This window comes from Pogoniulus pusillus, chromosome 9, assembly GCF_015220805.1.
Source record: "Pogoniulus pusillus isolate bPogPus1 chromosome 9, bPogPus1.pri, whole genome shotgun sequence".
Classification (NCBI taxonomy): domain Eukaryota; kingdom Metazoa; phylum Chordata; class Aves; order Piciformes; family Lybiidae; genus Pogoniulus; species Pogoniulus pusillus.
In genome coordinates, this window is record NC_087272.1 from 20,566,748 (window position 1) to 20,594,212 (window position 27,465).

Here is a 27,465-nt window from a genome sequence, read left to right on the forward strand (position 1 = left end):
CATACATTATTTAGAAAAGCTTTCATTCATTTACAGAATGAGTAGCCAAAAAAAATAAAGCCATTCTAGATTCTCCAGGCTTTTAATGCAGAAGCAGTGGTTCTGTTCTTGTGGATCCTCTATCTCTGTGTGGTCCAAGACCACAGCAACAATGCAAGCCACTTCTAAGTGATATTATGAAGCACCAAACATAGTAAGAATTTGCATTCTTTGACATATATAAACATTGAAATCAGAGGATATCCATAACATCTCTGTTCATGTTCTTTAAGTCAAAGGAGAAGTCCTCAAAAACGCAAATGCTTCATCTGTTGTTGTCAACTATATGATTGCCCTGTCTCTTTTCATTACTATGCTGAGCATGAAGAACTACTCTGAATGGCAAAATGAACATGGTGATACAGTGCTCGTGGATGCAGCTATGCAAGAAACTGAAGCTGACATTTTATTCTGCAGTATGCTAAACATAAAACATTGTTTGTCCTCACTCCAGCCCAGTGTTAGACTGTGATACCTTATACTGCTATATAACAACCTTGAATCTTTATGCAGAGCTGGGAAATGAAGTGATGGTGTTTGGGAACTGATTTGACAGTATAAAATAGAGAGGTATTCTGGGAAAGGACCAGGCAGTTCAAGTGACATCTTTGATATGGTCAGTTTATGCATATGAATTTCCCAATCTGAAGTCAGTACTAGTATATCTGAGCTCTTCAGTGACATGTGATGAGTTTTCATCATGCAAAACCTAGCAAGCAATGCCTCAGTCAAACCCCTGAATGCAAAAAGATAAATCATCAGTCAATATATGACTTGCTAATTACTAGTCCTCAATCATCTCATTAGTCTCTCTTGTACTACAGGAAACAGTGAGCAGATGTTCTTCCCCCCCCCCCCCCGCCTCCCACAAAAGTCATAATTTTATGAATTCATAATATCCTTCATTATATTTTCCCCAAACTTACAAGTCTTAATGCAATTTATGCTCCATGCAAACAAAATACATCCCAAACATCAATAATTCACTGCTTGGCAATAGTACTAGAGGTGGGAAATCAGGATTTGAGGCTTTAATTTTATAAGACAAAGTCGGTGGTGGCACAATATGATGTTTGATTCTGAATACATAATCAACAAGTTTCTGAATAAAATTATATATGCTTGTCCACTGTAACTCTCATCCAGCCCAAACCAGCTCTCAGCTAAGTTTGACTGTTAACTGCCACTTTGTCGTGGTAGGCCTAAGCAGGCCAAAATAGGCTTAAACGTGTCCTGGCTTGCCCAAACATGTTTTTCTGCTCTCCCTCCTTCTGCTGTGGGGAAAAGCGAACACAGAAAAGAGGACAAAGAACCTGGAGCCACTGAGTCCAAGGACTCTGCCCTGCCCAGACTTGTTTACATCCTGTGGTAAACAAGATACACATGCTTAGCTTGTGCCTGCCTTGGGCAAAGCCTATGTTTTCACAAACTTTGGGTAAAGCAAACCTGTTTGGTTTAGTTACATCACAGAACCAAAAATTTCTGAAATTATAGTGCTCCTGGGAGAGGCTTTCTTGCTTTTTATTTAGGATTCTTTTTATTCACCATCTCAGTCTGCTTAGAATGGGAAGGAAGAATATTCTTTTCTTTTTACCCTTCTAGTGGAATCCTTTATAATTCCAGGTGAATTTTGCACCTCTGTCCTATCTCAAGGGAAGATCTTCCCCTTCAAGGCTCTGCAGTCAATGGATTAGGATTATTTCACCTTTTTTTTTTTTTTTTTGTCCATAACCAAACTAATGACAAATACTTTTCCATTCAGTTCTGGTAGTTTCACTGAAATGTCTCAAGTTTGATTTTCCCTCCTGGCTATGGTTAGCTGTAGTGCAGCACATGGGAAATTTTAAATTGTTTCTGAGAATAAAAGCAACACTTTAATCCATTCATTTATGACAGTAGGAATTAAAAGACTCATCACTGGCCTCAAATTCAGGATTCATCTCAAGACAGTAGGGACCAGTGAAGTCACCAGGGCCCTAGATTTTGGCCATGCTTCCTAACCACAACCTAGATGCTACAGGTAGGTGTGCATAAAACAGTAAGGGAAAGACCTGTAACCACAAACACATGCTTTTCCCTGAGTTCCAGCATCATAACAAGCACATACACATTGATATTCTGAATGCACACATGGACAGCTCAGCTCCAAAACTCCACTTCTACTTCACAGAAAAGAATCATAGGAAAGCTTAGGTTAGATCCCTGGAGATTTTAACAAGCAGAGCAATTCAGCAGTTAATCAGTTTGTCCAGGATCCTGCCAGGTCAAGTACCAAAAATCCTGTAAAATAGATATTCCACAATCTTTTAGGTACCCTCTTTCAGGACTTAACTCTTCAATGCTTCCAAGCAGTTCTCTGAAATTATGTCCACTGCTATAAAGATCCAGAAACAATACGTGAAGAAGTCAGGGGCTTCATCTGTGCCTACACCTGTTTTGCTCTCATCCCAGATATGGCCATAACATTATATATTAAACATAGTTACCACAATACCATAAAAATAGGAGATCAATTATGAAAAAAAAATCTTTCTGTCACAGTATTTAATCCTTACATATTTCAAAAATAGAATTGCTTGCAGAAAAGGATACTCATTCTCTCCTACCCCTTTCTGATCTCTTGACTACAGCAGACATGTATACTAGGAAGTAGAATGATTCTTAAGGCTCCTGTTAAGTAATTACTTTCCTGATATTTTTATGAAAAATAGTATAAAATCTGTTTACAGAAGCTGGTACTACTCATAGAGGCTATTGAGCAAATGGATGTTCTGAAGACAATCACCATCATGAATAAAATAATCTAGAATGGAAGGGTTTGTGTCTAAACACTGTCCTTTTTGCATTGTGGCATTTAATTGCAGAAATCAGATCACTGAATTGTTTGGCATTATTTAGACAGTACACTGCTCTCTGTGCTGAAGGTACTAGCATTGGTCTGTATGTGTTTATTTTTGCACTTTACCCAAATTGGATAATAAACTCCCTTCTGGCACTTCACTTTTTGTTAGCTATTTTTTGAACACTTGCACATTCTGGTTATTCTGGTATAACAGCACATTGCTATAAAATCAAGGCCAGAAATAGTGGGGAATAAAAATGTCTTTTGCTATCAAATATTTACTTTTATTTGTAATACAATGAGACTGAATAGCCTTAATATAGGTTTGCAAATCCATTATGCTGACATTTCATACCACATATATTCAGAAAATTATGCTTGTTCCAAAATATTTTTAATATGTTGGAAATCTGAAAAAAAATTAAAGCAAGACCCAAAATATGGACTATTTTAGCAGATTTTGGTTTTTCAAAGCTGAATTCAATACACGCAGCCCTTAAAAGTATTTTTGTTCTGTTAGAAATAACCATAGTGTTTGGTTAGTTTTTTGTTTCTTTATTTTTTTAATTCACCCCTATTACCACAACACTCTAATTACTGCCTCATTATTACTACATGTTCTCTAAGTACTCATCAAGGACAATCCCATTGTGTCAGGCATTCTAGTAATATTAAAGAGACAATCACAAATGCATTCATTGCTACCTTTGCGTCACAGATGTGACATATCATCAATCAATTCTAATCACAAGACTTCACTAGTTAATCCTGTATTTGTTATTTTCAGAGCTCTCCTTATTATGTCCTTAGGATGCATAACGACGATACAGATTTGGGCTGGGGAGCACAAATTCCTTGTAGGTTCAGAGACTTTCCTCAATGTTAAACAAGAACAGTTGCAATCCTTTTGCCCCTATATCTATTTTCAATTATGCCCTTACTCTTTCCTATATGTTTAGAGATGTGAGGACAAATTATGCAACATTCAACCAAACTTTTTCTTCCTAATCTCAGTATTAAGGGCAATCCATCTTGCAGACCAGTTCAATGTTTGGACTTCACTTCCCATTATTAGAAGCATATGCATGTCTCCCTACACTTCAGTGAATGAGCATGATGATTTCACAACATGATCTACAAACTTTCCTTTTGACTGAAGAATTCATGCTTAATATCACATCTCTCCCACCTTCAATTTGGTGGAGCACTCAAGCTCAAAACCAAAGAAACACACCTGAACACCATCACACATCTGATACTAAAGAAAATAAAATACAAAATAAACCAGAAAATTATTACAGGAGATAAGACACTCTGAACTGATTATCTTGGGTACCTAAGTACTACACAGCACAGAAGACCCCTTACAATTTAATAGAGAACTGAGACCCACTGAATCCTGTATATTTTCTGAACATGTTTTTGGAGATTCAGTATGTTGCTTTAGAGATTTAGTTTGTTGAATGTCCACTAACCTTTATAGGTTCTGACTTATATTTGTGGTAGAGAAAACCAATGTTTTGATGTTGCACAATCATACAGACAACACACAGGTACTGGTTCAATAACAGAGGAAGGTTTTGGTATTTGTTTACATTAATACTTACATCTATACTTAATGGGTATTGAAATACTGAGTTCCTATCTTTCATTGAGATGAACAGGGAAAAATGTACTTTAGTTAAAAGGAGTATGAACTGATGTGAAAATGGTGGGCCTCCAACTGTTACTGTGGAGTATACATTACATTCATTACAATGGGATGCTGTTAAGGGTGTGCTATAAATCTGAAAATCAGTTGCGCCTGAGATCTGCAGTGTATCTGAAAAGAACTGGCAATAAAAACAGTGACAGTATTATTTTCCAGTGTACAAGAGATGTTTCTTTAGAAAGTTGAAGACAACATCTTCACAGAATAAAATTTACCAATTTCTGCAAAACTATTGAAGATGTAGTTCAGAAAGAATAAAATAGCAGTGCCCATTTGCTACTATATTACTAAATCAAGTTGTTTCATCTGGCATTATTTAAATGCTTTGATTAAAATAGATGGTAATTGTTGATGCAAAGAATGTTTTCTTTTCTTCAGATTTGGCAGCAATATCGCTGTGACTTTGAAAAATTATCCCAAACAGTTATTTGGCTTAGTAATTGTTTCTTTGAAATACATGCAAAGTCCAGAGTTGCATAGGAGACAAATGAGCCAATTATTGCTCTTTGGAACATGAAAGCAAAGCTGCATAACCATTACTTTTCCAGGATTTTGCTGTTACCTCTGCTAACAACGTGTTCAGGGTAAATATTTCTTCTCAACTGTTAGTCAGTTTTTCCTTTCTATTCAAAACAGTTTTAAATTGTATTATCAGTTCATGGTGAATAACGAATGGGGTTTTTTTATTGTTATGGTTGTAAGACTCAAGGCAATTCAAAGTTCATGACCAAATTTCATGGCCATGAAAAAGGGAAAATCCCTTTAAAGAAATTTCATGTAGCTAGATACAGAAATGTACCCAATTAATTAATTTTCTTCAATGCTTGCTTCATTTATTTTGTTTGCAAATTTCTGTTTGTTTGGTTTTGTGGGTTTTTTTTTGTTTGAAGGTGTTTTTTTGGGGGGGGGCAGGGAGATTTCAGGTTTTGTTTGATTGGTTTGGGGATTTAAAAAAAAAATATTGTTTTGTGCAGTTTTTTATGTGACTATTCTATCTGGCAATAAATACAATGCTACCAGGGCATACTGGAGCATAAAAACTACTAGAAGATTTCTCTGTGATCAAATTATACACTATGCTAATAGAGCATATTAGCCACATATTACTCCTGACCACTAAAATCTGCTAGTCTCAGGAGAATTTACCTATGGCAAGAGGAGGGAATGGTAAAATATCATGAAAAAAACCCCAACCAAATTGCAAGACCAAAAGATCTGCTCAGGCATTTCTGTACAGGGGTCGTGATGCACTCTAGGTAAAACAGACTTGCTTTCTGTTCTGAAAATGCCTTTCCTCTTCAGCAATATGTCCAAACATTATCTAATATTCCTACTTTAAACCACTCCTCTGTGTTGTACATAAGGTCTCAGAATGAAGTGAGATCCATTGCTTACTGCTGCAAGAAGATATACAGTAAAGAACTTGCAAAGATAATAAAAAAACAAGTTGTGAGTTTCTTCTGGGAAATATACACATAGGAAAATTGTTCTCATTCTATCATGTATTACATTCCACAGAGGTATTTGGAAAATATTCATAATTAAATAAATTTTAAGTCAATGATGGCTAAGAAGACATTTTAAATGTATGATGAGCAATGTAGGTCAGCAGAAATTCACTTTTTCCCTGGGATACGTGTGACCTACATGCAAAGGTGCTGACCAATACTTCCCTCTAACCCAGATGAATATACAGGTTCTTTTGAAAAAAAAAAAAGAACTATGCAAACTTGAAAATTCTTGAAAGGAAAAGAATGAAAAGACATAATATCTGGAATCATTCAGAATAAAACTGAACTGCTATCACCAACGAACTACAAAAATATTTAAATATCATTTCTTTTTCCAATTTATGGCATTTTGTCCTAAAAGGTCTACATTCGATCTACAATAGAATACAAAAATGCATAAAATATAAGCTTTTAGGTTTGTGTTTTAGGTTTTCTTCCTAAGAGAAATTTTTGATGACGAAAGCATAGCTCAGTAGCTCAATTTGACTGCACAAAGAAGTAGTTACTTTCATTCCCAGTGTGATGATTTGGGTGTTACCTGTCCCCTCACACTTTGGAAATCACCCAGACTAGACTCACCTTATTATTTACAGCTTAGAAGAATATACAAGCACATATTTACAGTATATACATTCATATACAGTTATATACAAGGTAAAAGGTAATACAGAAACACAACTCCCCTCCCAGAAATCCAAGTCCCCAGAAGGAGTTCCCAACCGCCCTTTCACCTTCCCCCTACCCCTCTCAACCTTCCCCCAGTCCCAAAGAACAATGGAGGTTCGGCCAGGGAGTCAGGAAGTAAAGTGGATTAGTCAGAGAAACAGAGGGTGAGGTTAGAGAGAGAGATGCAACTCCAAGCTCTCCAGCAGGAGAAGCACCTTATCTATGTTTTGATTCTTATTCTTGTACATCTCAGCAAGCCTATGCGTGAGGTAAACATCAGCATTGATTTCCTTTCACAGCCTGTAATCTAGTTCTTCTCACCAAAACACTCTAGCTGAGCTCAAACTAGCATACCCAGCTTCAAAATTTTGCAGCTCTGGAAGCCATTCACAGGCCCAACTTATAACAGTACTGCAGAGCCAAACATTCTTTTCATTTTCTGAAGAAAAACTTGTTCATGCTGTGCTGTTTGCCTGCCTCTCCTGCACAGAAAGCAAGAAGACAACCCCAGATGCAGAGAAGAGGGCATGTGTCTGTTCAGGCTTGTTCACAAACTTTTCAGTAACTTGGGTATTGCAAGTTACGTATGAAACCGCATTCTGGAACAACTGATACGGAGTATTGTAAACTCCTTGTGTGGCTGCAGTGTTTGGGATTGTATTGCTGTTCTCCTACTGTAGCAGGCTGTCTTTCTGTCAAAGCAGCATACTTTCAAGCTCTACAAATGCATTTCATTGTTTTAAAGAAATAGATATTTAAATTCAGCTAAAAAAAGACAGATATAAAGTGGGTAGGTAAAGGCTTTCCCATTTCAGCGTGAAGAAGATTCCCATTCTACTCAATAGCACAACGAGACTGTACATAACATCAATTATGGAATGTGAGATTCTAGAGAAAAATTATTTAATCAAACAATGCAAGATACTCATTGCTGCTCTATTTTAATTTCAGTGTCTCCTTGGGAAAAACACTATCAATTTTTCAGTACCTCAAATTTCTGTAACACCTAAGAATGTACCCCAACTCGTCATCATGCACATTCACTTTGTCCAGTTTTTCCCAAGCGTAACTGAGTGCAAAGCACACCTTTGCCTTCAGTGCTGAGCTTGGCAAAAAGTACATCCATTAACCTGATGACTAAGAATATTTCTGCAATGTCTTTTGTGTCTGTTGACAGATTCTTATCACCTTTTATGTCAAAGATTCCCTGCAAAGAACTGTTTGTTCTGCCCAGTTTCAATTCCTCATTTAAATTCTACTCTTATTGCTTTCCTGACAGCTAATCTCATTTTCTCTTTGAGTGCAAGGATCCATCCATTTGCTGTCAGAAAATTCTCCTCCACAGCTAGTTGTACCTTCCCATTTAGCATCTTGTAAGACACGGGTCAAAATCTAAACTTAAAAAATTAAAGTGTTGTCTTCACCTATGCTTTGGGTGAGTTGTTTCATAGACTGATGATCAAAACCCAGTGTGGGAGTCTGGCTCATTCCCTAATCCAGCATCACAGTTAGCGCTCACTATGTACCTAATGCATAGCCTGCAAAGCAAAGAGAAGAATAAAGGTTGTTCTATATCACGGGGACACTCACCAAGTAAGTAAGCACAGTCAGACAGAAGCAGATTTTCACACTGAAAACATATTCCTTATCCTGCACAGTACTGTGGAGTAAGGCAATCAAAAATTATAGAATACAAAATCTGAACTGGAAATAGGAAGAAAATTATGGTTCACTTTTCTAGCTACCAGCAAACATTTGTCTTTTCCTTTTTTCCCCTCCACTAAAGAATTAAAGTAGTTCTATGCAGATTCCCAAGAAAATACACAGAAACAATAACTATTATTGGCTTTCTGCTCTGACAGAAGAGTGGGCACAGAGAAGTTATTTTTGAAGGGGTGAGGCCAGAAAAACTGTAGTTTGCATTATCTGTGAAACAATGTAACGTTATGAATGTTCTCTCAGCAGCACACTGGACCATTTGCTGACTCTTGTCTGTAAGTCTCTCTGTGCTTGTTAATATCATAGCACTGAGCTAAGCATACTGGGCCTATGCCATCTGGCACTATAGCAGGAAGGCTACATTTGTCTTGCCATGCATTTTAGGTGATGTGCTGATTTCTTTATACTAAATAATGTCTGGTTTTCATGAGACACTTTATATCCTTAGACTTCTGTCAGCACAGGAAAAAAAACCCACTACCAACTCTTTTTTATGTTTGATAGTATCATAGAATGGATTGGGTTGAAATTGACCTTTAAAAGTAATCTAGTCCAACTCCCCTATAGTAACCAGGAACATCTTTAACTAGATCGGGATGCTCAGAGTCCCATCAAGCCTGACCTTGAACATATCCAGGGATAGGGCTTTCCCCATCTGCCTGGGTGACCTGTTCCAGTGTTCTACCACTCTCATAATAACAGATTTCTTCCTAGTGTTCAATCTAAATCTACTCTTAGATACTTTAAAACCCTTATATCCTATTGCTACATGTCCTTATAAACAGTCCCTCCCTATCTTTCTTGCAGGCCTCCATCAGGTACTGGAAGGCAGATATGAAGTCTCTGGTGACTATTTAATCTATGCTAAACTCATGTTATCTCTTCTTCCTAGACAAAATAATAAATGACTGATTTTAAAAAATAAATTATAAAATTCCAATTATTTTTCTGGTTCATGATACCCAAAGACAGTGATGCCTATGGCTTAAATAGCCAAACTACATGGTTTGCTTATTGTTATTACTACCATATAATAACAACTTCCTGGCTTTAAAGATGTTTCCTTGACCTTACCTTCCAAAAAATTACACACCTATTAACACAAGAAAAACCACAGAATATTAACAAACACTTCAAGTTGAAGTTTCCATAGTAATTTAGAGCTTATATAATCTAATTTAAGCATTCTTCACATCCTCTCTCTGCTATTTTATGTACTAACAGCAAGTAAGAAAGGAACAATTATCATTATTTCTCTATTTAGGCACTCAAAAATACAGTAGAAAAGCCAAATACTTATATATAAACATATCTTGAGATAAATAGAATCTCTCATTACGATCATACCTACTAGGTATAAAACATGGAAATAAAATATTTTGCCAAAAACCAGACTAAGACAATGAGTTTTGTTACTGCTAGTATGTCTTATTGCAGCTCTAGGTTTTTAAAAGAATAAAAGAATACTTCCTCTTATCAGCCTTCAGCAGAACTGAAGCATTACACTGCAGGGAGCATGCCATACTTTCTCTTTTTTTTCACTCTGAGAAACACGAGGTTAAAAAGACAAGATAATAGGTTCCAGCACACATAAAAAGGCACAAGCAAGTCTTTCTGGGGCTTTTGGACTGCTTCAGTATCTAACGAGGGACCAGTGAGGTATCTCAGATTTCAGACACAGCTGCTTATTAGGTCCTGGCCAACACCAGTCTTATGCAAATAGGTAACGTCAATGTCAACAAGAGGCACAAAACACTGAAAGACCAAGGTTTCTAGAGTAAGGAAAGAAATACGTTGTACAGTGATAGTACAGTGGGACTACAATCCTCATTTCCTTTGTGTTCCTACCATTAAAAAATGCTATGTTTCTATCACTTAATCAGCTAAAATCCAATTTACTTATATAGTACTCAGTGAATGACAAAGATTTGCCTATTAAAAGAAAGTCTAGGTCTGTATTTTCAAATACAAATTCCTCTACATTTTTCTGTAAGTGACTATTTCTCCACTGGTATGACATTCACTTACTAGTATATGTACTCCATTAGTTTTACTCAGATATTAAGAAGAAGGAGAAACAAGGATGTAAAAGAAAGAGAAAAAAAGAGTTAATAATGAAAAAGAAAATTGAGCCTGGTAGAATATGGAGTACTCATTTCTAAGTGCACACAGCAACTAAAAGAGAAGAAACAGGAGAAAAAAGTGTAATCAACAACTTTCTGTATTTGTTGAAGTGCTAACATATTCTAATTCAAGCTGTAACATTATTATCTGGTTTTGGAAATGCAAGTCTTTTCACTGACATTGCTTAATTTTTATGTACTCTAAGAAAGTAGGTAAAAAATATTTGAAGGAAATAAAAAAATCTAGGAAGACAAGTTAAAAAATACCACAAGACAAGTACTCTGGGACACACAGAAGCAAATATTCCACATATTTGGATTCCCATGTAGTCCATAGGACTGACCAGAAGCAGCCCTGCTTAGCAGGTGGGACCTGATAAGATCACAGCTCACAGAAAAACCCTACAATCTGCCAAGATCACCTTGTTGAGGTTAGTGAATCCTGAGAGAAGAAACACTAAGGTACGAATCAAATTAACCTACCCTTGGGCAGTACCACAGTAGAATAAAAGAATCTAAATCTTTTGCATTGTCCAGAAACCACTAAGTGCAATTTTTTTTGCTACAATACCTTTCAATGCTTGGACAATGTGATGAAACTCAATAGAAAAATTGAGGTTTATAATTAAGAAAGCAAAACCCCTAAATTCCAAACAAAAATACCCCATACCAACTAAACAAACAAAATTAAAAAACCACCCCACAAAACCAAAACACCTTACTGAAAGAGGTTGAAATATTTTCCATATGAGAAAAAAACCACAAACCTATGAATTAAACAGCTGTTTAAACTAAATAAGGCAAACATTACCAATGATTTCTCTGCTCTTACACAGAAAGGAACCAAAGGAAAAAAGGATTATGCATCCTAGAGGATTAGGTATTCTGTATCCAACTACAGATACATGCTGAAGAGAAACTGAAAAGTGGTAAAATCACCTCTATTTTAGTCAGAGCAGCATTTAAAATTCCAAGTTGACTTCTTAAATCTTCTTTCTTCTCAATTTAGTAAGAGTAGCTCAATTTTCAAAGTGTTTCAAGCGTACAAAAACTATGCATCAGAACTACCTCAAAGGAATAGATATTACCTCAAAGGGAAAGCAGAGCATTTCAGTAGCAGGCTACACTGGCATGATCCCATAAAGCGTTATTATGGACTATAACTTCAGGTTGGGAAAATTAGTGCAGAAGCTCTGAAAAATTTAAAGTGTGTGGAGTAAATTTCTTATGACAGAATTGTTTGCCCAAGTTAACACCTGGGAAAGCAAAAAAATACTGAGTTTTCCAAAAGTTACTATAATAGCCAGTAATTGATTCAACACCATTTAAGGTACCATCAATTTCCAGGGACTGTACTGAACACTAATTTCTGCCTTTCACAGCACAATAATTATAGAAGCACATTTTATGATTTCTTTTGTACAAAATGTTCTCCTCTTCAAGTGTACCAGTAAACTAAAGTCATTACCATTCCAATATTATTTTTATCTTTTTTATGACAATGTTCCATTAGTGCAGTTACAGCATTATAGCATAAATGAAAAACTAAAATAAATGTAGTTTAATTACAGTATTATATATGTGCTCATGTTTCTGCCTCTAAGTCATCTTTGTTTCCACAAACATACTTGAATATCCTGTTCTTTATCATAATAAATCATCTGAATTCACAAGATTGGATTTACTGGATCTGATTTTTCATTTAAATTTCTCTCTACTAAACTGAGGGGGAAAGCAACTTTTTTTTTTAATGGTATAATTAGGTTCTGCAGCACAACACAAAAAACACATTCTTTCATACTGTTTTGAATTATAGAGTTTATATACAGTCAAACCTTCAATCAAAAAGATACTGAATTTGTAGAGGGGCACACAAATGAATGAGTTGTCACACCATGTTTTCAGTTAAGAAATGAGGGCAATCCATCCCCCAAAACTTTCTATTACAGACTTTGTATAAATTTTTAGACCATTTTCTGAAAAAGTAACAAGCCATCATTATGAATGTAGATGTGCAGATATGTTAGAGTGAAATATACTTCCAGTTTAGAGTATGACAAGGATGGTAATACGTGCAACTGCGCATCATTAATGAAGGAAGGCAAAAGAAAGAATGCCCAGATAAAGAACATCCCTTACCTTAGTAAAAAAAAAACAAAAGCCACCACACCTCCACAACACCCCAAAATGTAACATGTAAATTCATTTTATAAATCACTTCTGTCAGGAAATTTGGCTTGGAAAAAGAAGCTTAGTCGGTAGGTAGAAACTGCTGGGTTTACATTTGCTTTCAATAAATTGATACAAAATGAATTTGAAAATACTATAGTCCAAGAAAACTTTTAGTTAAAAATATTACCTCCAAGTTTTCACACTTTACAGTGTAATGCTAATGAAACAAAATCGTATCTTCTTAACAGAAATAGAGCATTCTGTGTATGGTACAACATAAGGATTCATTGCCTAACCCTATATATTTTTCTAAGTATTTCTTTAACAAAAGCTTTGAAAGGGCTAGATTGGAGAAGCATTTTGTGGCACAAATCAACGCAGCACATCACAGAAGATGAGCTTTACCAAAAAAATATATTTACTAAATCAGCAAATATTGAACTTGCACAGAAATATGTTGATATTAATTTATATTTTGCATACTTCCAAAAATGTTGCAACTTGCATGATAAGAAAGCAGAGAAACTTATCACAGTTTTTATTTTCTTCTTTGGAAATTGAGGAGAGGAGGAAAACCAAGCTATTTTCCCTGCCACTTTACAGGTTGTACACGTTTTTTGTGTAATACCAATCATTACCTCCCAGACTGCAGATCACATGAAAGCATCTTTCCTCCTGTCAAGCGTTTTCCTTTTTCAGAATTATCATTTAATTCTATGCTCCCTTTAAAAGCATTCAACAATCATTTGCTGAACTTCCCCACAACTTTCTGCCTCTACACTGATTATACTACAATCATCTCCTTTCAATAACCTCTGGGATGCAGTTACCATAAAGTTCATAAACATCATATTGAACACATTCTAGTCTTTTCTACCTGATAATATAACAGTATGCATACCAAAAATTCACAGTGAAGTACCACAAACAATAAAATGAGCACTGCTGATGTACTGAGCTGCTCGGCTTCAAGTAAAAATCCCTTTAAAAATATTTAATAAAACTTACCAAAATTTATTGCCTATAAAGTCTAATATTTACAAGCAAAACACGAAACATTAAGTTGGAGACCCATTAGTGTCTATTCATTCCTGAAAGAAGACTCGTGAAAATATTTTGATTTTTTAATTTGATTAAAACTGTGAATGAATCTAAACTATGTAATTATGAATCAGCATGTTTTAACTTTGAATATGCAGCCTTATACATGTGTCCTCCTTTTACACAACTTACATAAAAACTCTATATATTACAATATCTGATTGCATATCATTTCTATGCTTTGACAATCAGCTGTCCTATGGTGGTGTTAAATCTGGAGCAAAGAAGGCTGAAGGGAGACCTTATTATGCTCCACAATTACTAAAAAGGAGGTGGTAGGTAGGTGAGTGTTGCTTTCTTCTCCCAAGTAGGATGTGATAGGAAAGAAAAATGTGGCCTCGAGTTGTGTCAGGGGAGGCTCAAGTTGGGTAATGACAACAATTTCAGTGAAGAAATGTTTTCTAAGTATTGGGACAGGCTGCCTAGTTGTGTGGTGGTGCCATTGTTTCTGGAGGTATTTAAAAGATGTGTAGATGTGGTGCTGAGTGACACAGTTTAGTGGTGGCTTGGTAGTGCTAGGCTAATGGTTGGATGTGGTGATCTTAAATGTCTCTTCCAAGCAAATTAATTCTATGATACTACGATGACAATAATGAGGATAGTGACAATACATGTATGAATGAGTGCAGCCTCAGAAAAGAAGACCACCAAGCTATACAGTCCTTCACAGATGTTATCACTTCTACATCATCATTGATATTCAATGCCAAATGCAACTAAGACTTGAAGTTGTGCTTATGTTTACATAATCTGCTAAATGGTCTTCATACCATACACACACCTAAATTCACTTGTACTTTTATCTCACAGCAGACAGAATCAGAGATAAAACTACTTATAATATCTACCCACACCTTGCTTCAAAGGAGCATTTGTAAAGAACTTAGAGAATTTTGATGAAGCTTTCATCTTTAAAAGTTCAAGCACTACGGATTGTTGCACAATCTGTTATGTCCATAAGTTGTTTGCAACTAGAGGTATTTTTGTAAAAAGACAATCAGAGTTTCAGTACAGAACATGAGATAAATTTAACATACCTTAGATGCTCTTTCAGTGTAACTTTAGTCTGCGCCTGTTTCTTGTAGTCATCTAACGACTCTGAGTGGATTTAGTAAAGGCAGTGATGCAACAATTTCACCTGTAAGGAGATTTCAACATAACACAAGGTATAAGCCTGTAGAAGAAAGATCCAAATTTCAGAAGATCTGCATAACTACATTAGCTTGGCATTATGCCTGGGTTTCTCAACAATACAAGCTGCCCAAGAGAAATGCTGCTGCTGTACTACCATCACTCAAATTACTCATTCTTAATTAATACCCATTAAGCCTTTTAGAATTCTATAAATGTACTACCAGCACAGAGCAGAAAGGAACAGATGAGATGATTGTTTAATCATCTTTTAATGACTGGTGCAGGGACAGGTAGGCTGTTTTGTTTTGTGTTGTCCATCTGATGGCACCAGCTTCCTAAAAAACACTGGGACACTGATGCTTTCACTGGAAAGTCACAGGCCTATCAATACTACATCTTTCACAGATGCAACAGATGATATGCAATATAAGGGAAGCCTACCTGCAGGTCTACTAGACAGCACTCACTAGGATACAAGAGACAGCCTCTTATGATTCAGCTTTAATATTCAGTCTGGCTGACTTTATTTCCTTAAACAATATCCTTCATGGGTTACCTACTATACATTGCTTTGTTTGGAGGTACAGTTCAACTCAATCTGACCTACATGAAGGTTGCAAAGCTTTCAGGTGGAAAGCTTTTGCCACAGTATTCAGGATAGGCAGACACATTTTCAGATAGAGGAAAACAGAAATTTCTGACCTGCACCAAAGAAAAACTGAGACACGAACACATGAGAAAAAGTGTTCAGAAGTTATTTTGGCAGCAGTCTGAACCTTTCAGAGCTCTCTTCTGTGCTGCACTGAATCTAAAATTTGTTGATTCAGTGTGAGATTTTATTATATACACCAGCATTTTATGCAGATTTTAGAGGTCTTGAGGGGAATTTATCTGCCAATTCTGAAATCACATCTAATTAAGTTTTTTTTTAAATGTCTCTGTGTTCCTACTGCATCTTCTGTAGCATTTTCACTCTAAGGCTTCTTGATTTATATTTAAAAGCCACTAAACTTAAGAAATTTTTATGAGAATTTTTAACACAAGACTTTGAAGTCCAGGTGCTGTTGCCTCCCTTTAGACAGCAAAATAGCTAGCTTAATTTTTAAAAAAGCTGAGGATCAAGGAGTTTCCAATTACTGTCTTCAAAATGGCCTTACAAGGAGGTAAAATGCTAAAACTAAATAAACTTGCTGTTTTCTGGGGCTATTCCCTGGCTATATGTATTTTCATTTATTACAACGAAAAGATAATCTGTGAAATGTACTAAGAATTATCACCATATGCAACAATGTGCAGTCCCATTTTATGATTCAGATTCATTGTGGCTGGATAGTCATAAACCACATGAGTATTTTTTTACAATGCTGTAAAAAAAAAAAATCAAAACAGTGTTTACAATTCAGTCTGATGAGTACTGATTCTATATTAGTGAACCTAAGAATCAGATTATTTCTCACACAGGCTAAGATGCTGTTGGCCACCTAGGCCACCTGAGCACACTGCTGGCTCATGTTCTACTAGCATGTCAGCCAGCATCCCAAGACCTTTCTCCACAGGGCAGCTTTCCAGCCACTCCTCCCCAAGTCTGTAGTTGTGTGGGATTACTGTCACTCAAATACAGAACTCTGCACTCTATCTTGTTGAATCTTCTACAGTTGACCTCAGCCCATCAATCCACCCTGTTCAGGCCCCTTCACAGAGCATATCACCAATGCTTTCCAGTTTAGTGTCATATGCACCTATATTCCAGATTTATCTAAAGTCCACCATCTAAGACAGAAGAAGATAATTTTTTGTTTTTAACCTATTAATCCATGAGTTTTAAAATACATTGCAAAAGGAAAATGCAACTTAATAAGGCATGGGGATATCAGCATCTCTATGAAAAATTAAAGAAGCTAAGAGTATATATCAGACGAGATTGTCTCAAGATTGCACATAGTCAAACAATCTGCCAGTAGATTGACTACTGGGCCCCAAAATGCAGATATGCACAGTTCATATTTGCCTTTTACAAACAACAAGTAACAAGGAAAACTTCTTAAATGCAGGGCATAGTGCAAGCTGATGTTAATTATTGATTAATATAAAAGTGTATTTCTAAAGAGCAGGTATGACTGAAGTCATGTATTACAATGACTAATGACTGCTTTCCAGAGAGCATCTACTGTACTCACAAATTTCTGTTTCAGAATTAATCTAAAAGCCTTAAAAATAACCATAAAAGGACAATAATCAGCAAATTGACTTAGCAGTTGGCCCTAATTTATGAAAAGAAAAATCGTGTAATTGATTAGTGTCTGAAAGAAATTATAGAGCTAGGAAGACCTTCAAGCAAAACAAATCAGACTCTTAAAAATGGCATATTTCTAATTAGTTAGTATTCATTTTTCCAGCATGCTTATTTGCAAAATAATAACCAAAATTACTATTCTATTTTCTGATGTATGAAGGAAACAATATTATGCATATGAAAAATGTATGCTCCAAACAGATCCTACTAGCAGTCCAAGCTGTCTGTGACTAATGCTGAGACTACTTCAGCCACACCAGTTAAATGGATTTGCATTCCAGCTTTGGTATATAAGCAGTTAGAAAAAGACCTCAAACAACATCCTGCATCAAACTCTGCTTTAGAAATTTCTGCCTTTTTATTCTGTAATCTTCAGAGGTGTCATGCAGAGGATTTGGGTGGTGCTTGTTTTCCTCCAGAAGTTGCAGAGATAAACAGATGTCAGAGTAAATCCTTGTGAGGAATAAGCCCACTGCATTGTCTGTAATTGAATTTACAACAGTACTGTAATCTACATGTGGGAGTCTGGAAACAAAAACTTCCCTGTAATACTACATAAAATATTTGATGGGTGACATCTGGCCTGCCATATCGCAGATGTGAATTCACCCAGGAATACAGGCCTTGGAACAGCATGCATGATATGCATTAAAGGGACTTTTGCCACTCTTAGCACTATATTGCTTTGAAAGGACTTCATATAACCTGAGCACAGCTGCACATCATCCTTTCTATCCTTGTGAAGAGGAAAAAACAAGTTCTGATCTACTAAACAGTCTTGAAACATAAGTGTCTTAATTACACAGTAAATTCAATATTGGTAATTTGCAGTATGCAGCAGCTAACCACTACTCATTCCCCATACAACAGGATCTATCCAGATCCTGTGAGCATCTTATCTTGGTCCCTCCATTTTACATACTTCCTTGCACATCTGAAACAAAACAGAGAACACCACTTTCCTGATGCATGTGTGACGTTAGTATGCCTTAAATTATTAAAATGGGAAGCAAAGCAAACATAAACCTTCCCCAGGTCTCTCTATATCCTTGTAACAGACAGCAGAACTCACAACCAAGAATACCACAGAAGGCAACAGGATCCTCAACAGGATTTTTCTCTGCAACATCACCACAGAATTGTCACCATACATTAATCTAGACACAGGTAGTTTGTAATTGAGAGTGTTTTGCAACACTCTGAAGAATAAGTGCTTATTTCACGCTTTTGCATCTTAGAAAGAACTAGAGATAGTCAATAACAGAGTGAGATTTTTCCAATGTAACTGAAAAGATACTGTAATTCAAGATGCACAGTGTTTGAGATTGCTGCTACGACAGAGCAACAAATACATTATAGCATAAAATCCAGACCATTGAAAGAAAAAGGCAGAGTTGTCTGTACAGACTGTATGATTACAAAAAAACTTGGTATCAGCAAACTTAATAACTGAAAGTGACAGAGGATATAAGTGATACAACCTCTGACCAGCAAAGTGAGAATATTACTATTTAAGAACATGCTGAATCAGGCAAGCTCAGAGTTAGATCTAAATACCCGCTTCAATATCTTTTAACTTACAATACATGCTTAAATTTAAGCTGGCAGATACAGAGTTTTTTCCCCCTCAATCAGGAGTTGGTATGGCATATCAATTGTAAGCAGATTTAGGCAAAGAGAAAAAGATATTAGGGGGTGAATTATATGTTTTCTCTCCAGACAAATGAAGAACCTACAAAAATTAGTGGTAAGATTTTCCCTATCTGTAGAAATGTAATGTAACACACCAGTGCTAACACACCTATGGACTTTTATCAAGCCTAAAAACTGAAGGAGAAAGCCCAAGGCTACTGCCCATATAAGACATGCTTCACAAGCATGGACAAAGATTCCAGAAGAAGGAGCTTTCAAAGGTGAAGTCTTTAACCACATTGTTTCACTCTCTGTAACATGGAGTAAGACATCATCCTAAATGCTTTCATTTAAAAATGCAGAAATACAAATTCATAATACTATCAGTAATAATTATTAAAATCAGAAGTATACTCTAAATGTGACTATTAGTCCTTAGACAAAATAAGACATTAAAGTCCTGGAGTGTGTCCAAAGAAAAGCAATTAGGCTGGTGAGAGGTTTGGATGACAAGTCATCCAAAGAGCAGCTGAGGGAGCTGGCATTGCTTAGTCTGGAGAAGGCTAAGAGGAGATCTTATTGTTCTCTACAACTGCCTCAAAGGAGGTTGTGGTGAGACTAGTGTTGGTCTTTTCTCCCAAGTAACTAGCAATAAGATGAGGGGAAATGGATTTAGGTTGTACCAAGGGAGGTTTAGATTGGACATTAGGAATAACTTGTTTACTGAGTGGTGAGGTGTTTGAACAGTCTGCACAGGGAAGTGGAGTCATCATCCCTGGAGGTGTTCAAGAGCATGTAGATGTGGCACCTCAGGGCATAGTTTAGTAATCATGGCAGTTGGGCTGTGCTGGGCTTTATCTTAAAGGTCTTTTTCAGCCTTATTGATTCTATGGAAATTTAAAAGTCAGATCATTCTTAGCAGTGGGGTGGCTTGAAATCAGTCTGAAAATTGCAAGTCAGCTAGGGAAAGTGCATCTTAAATTATAAGCTGCTATAAAGAATCCATCTGTCCATACAAATAAGGTGGGTTTTAAAAACAGCATTAGCACAAAATATCTTACTGGTAGACAGTATATTATTACTCTGCAGAACTATAGATAATTTGTCCTTTTTACCATTTGTAGTCCTGCACCAGATTATTAACATCACATATTTCTGAAGGCCAAAATCCCATGACTCAAGCATGGGTTTCTTCATAGAAACTACAACTAACCTTTTAATAGGGATGGAGGTAAGTGGGAAGATTTGGCATTTAAGGAAGATATCTTCCTCCTTTGCAGTTTGCTTGCGTAGAGGAGCATAGCTCCTAAGACTGATGGTAAGGTGAATAATCAGCTCTTGTTCAGTACCCATTACTACAGGCAAATGAATAATTTGCATTTTAAAATTCTCATTCCACACGCTTATTGGCTTTGCCAACAAATCATCAATGCTAAACAAAAAACAAACTAACAACAAAACCAGTGCCTCTAAATCATACAGGCACTTCTCAGATTTTAATTTTTTCTATGACAGAGGCTTCCTAGGAGATATTTTCCACACAAGGCAACCTTAAAGAATTTGATTTTGTCAATCAACGTTTTAAATTAACAGTGGTAGGACAGTGAGAGGAGAGGAATCTGCAGATAGAATCGGCACTAGAATAACTGTGCCACCCCACTTCCCAGTAAAGGGAAGCAAACTATCAAAGAAATTTAGGCTGATCTCTCAGAACAAAGAATAGGGATGATTTAAACCATTGTTTTACAAACACAACAGATGCTTAACTCAACACAGGCAATGACACCCAACACATTTACACTCAATAACACAAAGCAAAATTGGCAAAGCCTGACGATGCTGAATTGTATTCTGGATGATTCATTCACTCACATCTTATTCATTATTAGTATTTTTTGAGAAAATGAATTCTGTAAAAGTGCCAGCCTATAAAACTTTTTATCTTCCAGAGATCTACTTACTGAAGTTGAAGAGACACACTATGATGCAGCCAAGCTTTGATTCTTATTGTTGTGATGGTTCCGAACTGGTTTTCAGAATCCCAAAATTCGAGGAAAAACATTATGTAAGTTTACATGTGAACACAAAACTAATTTTGCTTACAATTTCTGGCAATTCCAAGATCAGTCGTGCATCATGTGCACTACAGCTCTTCACACCTTGCAAACAGTTTGTAGTAGCATGTGTGTAACAACATGTATAATTAAGTCTTTTAAATGGCAAAAAAAAGGTCACAATTCTTTCTTATCTTATTTACTGTAATAGCAAATGTGCCTGACATAACTATTATAATTTGTTCCATATTTTGTCAGGGTCTTTGAATTATATATAATGTTTATTGTTATTTTTAAGAACATTCTTTTATTTGCTCACTTGAACTATCTCTTTGGATGCATTTGGTGAAATTGAATTTTAGAAGCTGGCAAACTGTAAAAAGCAAAAAATGATCTTCCATTTGAGATCAGTTGTTATGCAATTCTATACAATTCTGAGCAACATATTAAGATCACTGATTAAATACATTTTTATATTAAATATCTCAATTAGCATAATAGCACTTTCATGCTTCATTTATCATCACTTTTTTTTAAACATTCCATAAATATTTGAGCATGCATTTTCAGATCTGCTCCAAGAAAGACAGAAATAGGTCCATTATTATACAGATAAGAAAACCAAGTTAGAGTTTGCAAACAAGAGTCTCATCAGAAGTTTCACAAGAGAACATGAAGAACTTAAGACTACTGAATAATAGTTTCTTAACTGTAAAACTATTCATCTGACTGTTTTTCTTCTGAAGAGTCAGTCTAAATACTGCATTTGACTAGACATTTTTGTATGCCAGAATCTATGCGGTTTCCATTGATGAAAGAGATTGAGAACAAACAGCTTCTCTCACACAATTTGATTTCTTGGATTACACATACAGGCCCTTCAGTCACTCCAAAGCACCTCCAGTCTTACTACAGCTTTCAGACCCTAACAATTTAGGTAAGTGCAATGTGAAATGCCTCATTACAAATCCACTTCTACACTGTAAGAACTGATGGCAGCATTGACGTAGACTTCAATGGGAGTTGGATTACAGCGAGAAACACATATACATTCATCAAAACAAAAACTAAATTCAGAGACCTTCAAAATTTCTTCAAATCAATTTATACCAAACCATCCTTATAAATCAGAAAGAGATGGTGGGTTTGTAGAACACTACAGAATCCATCGAAATGCAGCTTTTCCTATTCTGCCATTTACATCCAAATCTCCTGCTATGACTTATGTGACAACCATCAGAAAGTAAAAAGCCAAACGAAACAAAAGAGTAGGGGACAAACAACTTTCAACCTTGTCTTCTGAGACAGACAAAATATTTATCTGTGAGAAACTGATCCTACTGCGAAGTAGCAACTGTAATTGAAGGTTTCATCTTATAATAAATCACACAGGAAAAGAGCTTTGCTAACTTCATGTTCGAGATAATAGCCCTGTGTAATTGGAAAAATGCATATTTCAAGTGGGTATGCATTTCATTCTCTCTTACAAGAAATCATAGAAACAAAAAGCAACCACCCTCACAAAAGTGTTTCTACAAAGTGCTTATCTTGTCCCAGCAACAAGAAACTGCTAATAAATCTCCCTGTGAAAAAGAATATCAGTAATATGAGTATCCTCACAAAAATTCAAAGATTAATTACCTTCTCTCTTGATTCACTTTATATGACAAATAAAAATATATCAATCTACCCACTAAGCACAGTGCCTCTTAGGCAGGGAGGGAAAGTCCAAAGCTTCAGCAACCTTCCCGCAAGTCATACTGACATCATTTTTTGGGATTCATTATATTGAAAACCCCTTTTAAAAGGTAGGAAACAAATACTGTACCAGTGAAAAGGGAATACGGTTCCTTTTCTCAGCGTTCTCCTAGGGCATGGAGCAGTGTGGACACCACACAATGCAACAGATACTTTCTCAATGAAACAGGTAAGGAAGAAAACTGATGGTTCTCTTCCTTGAAAACCCGGGCCTGAACAGAAAGGTACTGAGGAAATTCCCTGTAGAGTATTACGTAAGCATAGAGGTTTGACTTCTCTTTCCTAAATACGCAGTAATAAAGACATGGACTTTATAAATAGGTGCATTTTTTCCATACAAAGGAGTTTGTGTTTTAAACTCATTTTGTTGCTGCTTACCTGTTGCAGTGGTGTCGGGCAGAAAACGTGCCATTTTCTAGGTTATGGCCCCTTACTCTTAAGTATTGTAACTTTGTAATCTCTTCCTCAAAGCTACATTTAGTACACACCGCAGGGTATTTGGAAGATCAGGCATTAGTATTTTTGGAATACATATTTCTTCATTTTATTGATTGTTAACTTTTTTGTATCTGCATCTTTTTTTCACTTTTCTATGCAAGACATTCAGGGGGTTAGTTTACTCTGTTCAGCAGAACATCCCCACTTAACACCTCCCTGGCAATGGCTAAGGCTCCAGTACCACACCATCCTAGAAATACAGTTCTCAGATGACAAAAATGTGAGCTACTTCAAAATAACATGCCTGGGGTGCTGAAAATTGCAGCTGCATCTTAACATCAGTTTGATGAACAGTGCATTATTTTATAGAAGTTGTATTGTGGCAGAGGTCTTAATACCTTCATTTCCTTTACTTAGGAATATTCTCATTCAGAGCTCATTTGTTCAAACACATAATGGAGAGTTCCTTTAGCGATACATAACAATGATTAAATTGCCACTTTATATGTTGGCTTTCTTTTAAAATGTATAGTCTTTTAAAAAATCATGTCAGCTGTTTCGTTACCATTATATTTTTCTAAGCCCCATTTTAATAATGCAGAACTCACTATACAGAAGAGATCTTACAAAATAGCATAGCAACGTCATGTACATCATTGGCATCAGCACCCATTGAATCAGCATCAAGTCTTCATAATAATCCTTTGAATACAACATTTCAATTGTCCCATAGATATTTGAAAATTACATTCAGAATATCATCTCAGATGCCAGACTTGCCTGTGCCACCTTGGTTAGCCAGAAGGAATTATGGTTGAACAATCATGATTGCAACTCCAGGTCTTTTTTTTTTTTTCTTTTAATTCATAGCATTATAGAATGTCAGACACTGGAAGGGACCTTGAAAGATCATCTGGTCCAGCCCCCCTGCCAGAGCATGGTCACCTAGAGCAGATCACACTGGAACACATCCAGACAGTTCCTCAAATATCTCCAGAGAGGGAGACTCCACAACCTCCCCAGGCAGGCTGTTCCAGTGCTCTGTCACCCTCACAGTGAAAAAAATTCTTCCTCAGGTTCACATGGAACTTCCCATGCCTCAACTTCCACTCATTGCCCTTTATCCTGTCAATGGACATAACCAAGAAAAGGCTGGCTCCATCCTCCTGGCTATCACCCCTTACATAGTTATAAACATTGATGAGGTCACCCCTTAGTCTCATTCTCTCCAAGCTAAAAAGCCCCAGCTCCCTCAGACTCTCCTCAAAGAAAATATTCAGCTTTCTTACTTATTTTTGTGTCTCTGTGCTGGACTCTCTCAAGCCGCTCCCTGTCTTTCTTGAACTGGAATGCTCAGAACTGGACATGATACTCCACTCCATGAGGCCTCACTAGGGCAGAGTAGAGGGGAAGGAGAACCTCCCTCAACCTATTAACCACACCCCTTCTAATACATCCCAGAATGACATTGGCATTATATTACTATACAGCTTAGGGTTTTTTTTGTTCAGCTGTAAGCAGACTAGAATACAAGCATACTGTGCACTTAAAGTTCTGATCAGCTGCCTGCAAAATATTTCATTTCTAGGATAAAATATGGCCAGAGAACATCAGTTAAGTGTCAAGGTTTTAAGACCACTGGATAGGCAAGACTTGGTACTTAGTTTTCAACTACTATTTCCATTCTTCTCATGATCTTGAGCTGCATTGTTGATAAGAACCCTTCTTACAGAATTTCAGATAGCAGAGCAGAAGTCAATATTAATGTTTGCATGGACAAAATATTCAAAGATTATTTCAAAGTCAATTCAATTTCTGGAAAATTGAAAAACATAATCATGTATTATAAAATTAACTGTGAAGGCATTAAATGTATAAAGGACCTCCACTAATCTGTTATCTGTTTCTTTTCAAATTTCCATTTAATGATTCTGAGTTTCACCTTTCATTAGGCTTGTTCATGAAGCTCTGCATGTAATGATTATTTTCAGAGGTTAGAACCTGGAAGTAAAGCCACACTTACAGCTGTCTTCACTTACAGGAAACAGAAGGGTTTACTTTATACAAATACATTGTTTTATATAAACATTTGGCCTCCAGTATGTTTTCTTTTAGAGAAGATTATTTAGCACTCATAGTATTTCATTTTGGAGACCTACTCACATACTGCTTTCAATGACAGAAGGGTTATTTTTTTTCCCCTTAGGCCAGAACCAACTCTTAGAGTTCTCAAAACAAAAATTACTATTTCCTTTCACTCAAAATAGACCCAGAACAACAAAGTATGTGGTATCTCTTCTAAATACTAATTCAAATTATCTTCAGAATATACTACTCTAGACACAGTTCCTTAAGTTATTTTTTAAAAAATAATCAATAAGTAGCTGTGAAATTCTGAGTTGTGTATTTTGTTTCAGGTTTGGGGTTTTTTTGCCTCACATGGGGCTAAATGTTGATTCCAGGTAAAACAGCATTTGATTAGAGCAGTTGTGGTGATTCAAGTTAGTGAATGAAATATTCAGGAGTAAGAATTATTATCAATTTTTGTTTCATATCTAGAAAGTAATGGTAGGGCCTGTTTTTTTAATTAATATAAGGAAAAATACTAAAATAGCCATCAAACAAAAATATGCAGAAAAACTCACTTTATATATTCAACAGAAGATGCCACCATTCTCAACAGTCACCTCGTGTCAGATACACTTTAACTTTGATGCATGGGTTTAGATTTCGATTCTGAACTCCTATACAAGGCTCTCTAATAATAACATATAGTCACGCTTCACATCCCTTTGACATTTTGCAATGTCAGGGCACCACATCACTCAGACCTGGTGTAATGTTTGCACCATTTCATAGCATCACCCAGTACTGGCTACAAGGTTTCATGCTGCAACAAAACCAAGGGCCAAAGCTGAACTTGGGAACAGCAGCTACAACGAGCTTCCAAGTCACTCTGTAAGCCTGTGTTTACATTCCACAAAAGCAAGAATGCTCTAAGTACAAACTCAATAAACAAGCAGTTTGTGTTACAGGTCAGCAAATGGCTGACCTCTAACAACTCTGATCTCTGTACTTAGAGATGTGCTCAAAACCAAACATGGGCCCAGTCCTACTCTGAAACCACAGGGGTTAACAGTGGTAAATTCACTGTAGAATCTTACAAATAGAAGTCATCAGGCCTCTATTCTTTCCTCTCCTGTCACATAGACTAAATAATGCAAAACATTATCTTATAAAACAGATTAAATCTGGAAATAACCCAATTTCTACAACAATATTTATACCTGTAAAGGTGATGTTGCAGGCAGCATAAGCCTCTTGTGCAAGCTTAACGAGTTGTGGTAGCCTGAGGGATCCTAGGTCCTCAAACAAAGCCATAGGGACCGAGACCCATCCCAGGGGATGGACCTGCTCATCCCAGGATATCCCAATATTGTCATTCTGTTCCATTTTCTGCTCTCACAGCCTGACTTGATCTCTCCCCCTGCTCTTCCCTCCACTCCTCTCTGGAAAAAGCATGTGTTATCACCTCATGGGTCGTGGCGGAGACAGCAGGCAGGGAACTGAGCCACTGAGGCCTTGTAGGCCCAGCTTGGGGGAGGGCAGTTCTGGTCTACCTCCAGGCCGACTGAACAGGGAAGGGGTGGAGGATTCTAGAAGGCCAGTTGGGGCCTAGTGGATTTTATACTTACTCTACCTGATTGCCTTGTTTATACATGCTCTTGTAAATAGAATTTCTCTCTACACTTCCAATCAGTGTGCAGTATCCTCATTCCTACTCCTGAAAAGGGGTAAGAGTCATTTCTGTCCACCAGCACCAGGCAAGCTTTTGGCCCAAGCTGGGACAGAAGTGCATCAAAATGTCTTCAGCTGATTAGAAGGAGAATAACAAGTCCTGGAACAGCCTAGGGGATTGAGGACTATGAACTCACTCTCCCAAGAATGGCAATCTTCCTTAATATTCCCCAGAAGACAGAAAGATACAACTCTGATTGTTTCAATCAGGTTTGTCAAAACACATTTGCATCAACTCTCACTTCTCCATGTTACTGCAAGCTATGAAAGCAGGCTCTGTGACCACCCAGGTGTTCTCATCCTATTGTCATTTTCTACAAAGACACATGTCTCTGTTCAGAAGGGCCAGCCTGCAGCACTGTGCCTCCTGCATTCTCCTTCCAGACATCTTTTACAAAACATTTAGAATAATCCAAAAGTGAATCAGAAATGGATGAGACAAATTCATTAATGATACATACATAGCATAGGTTT

The 27,465-nt window shown here is 36.6% G+C and overlaps 1 protein-coding gene across 1 annotated transcript in view; it reads right to left on the minus strand.

Annotated features, from left to right (window-relative positions):
• The window catches only part of SPOCK3 (SPARC (osteonectin), cwcv and kazal like domains proteoglycan 3), a 349,520-nt gene that overhangs the window by 292,694 nt on the left and 29,361 nt on the right, over positions 1–27,465 (minus strand). Inside the window, exon 2 of the mRNA XM_064148791.1 lies at positions 14,922–15,022. The gene's annotated coding sequence lies outside the window, so the exon portion shown is untranslated. The remainder of the gene's footprint in view (positions 1–14,921; positions 15,023–27,465) is intronic.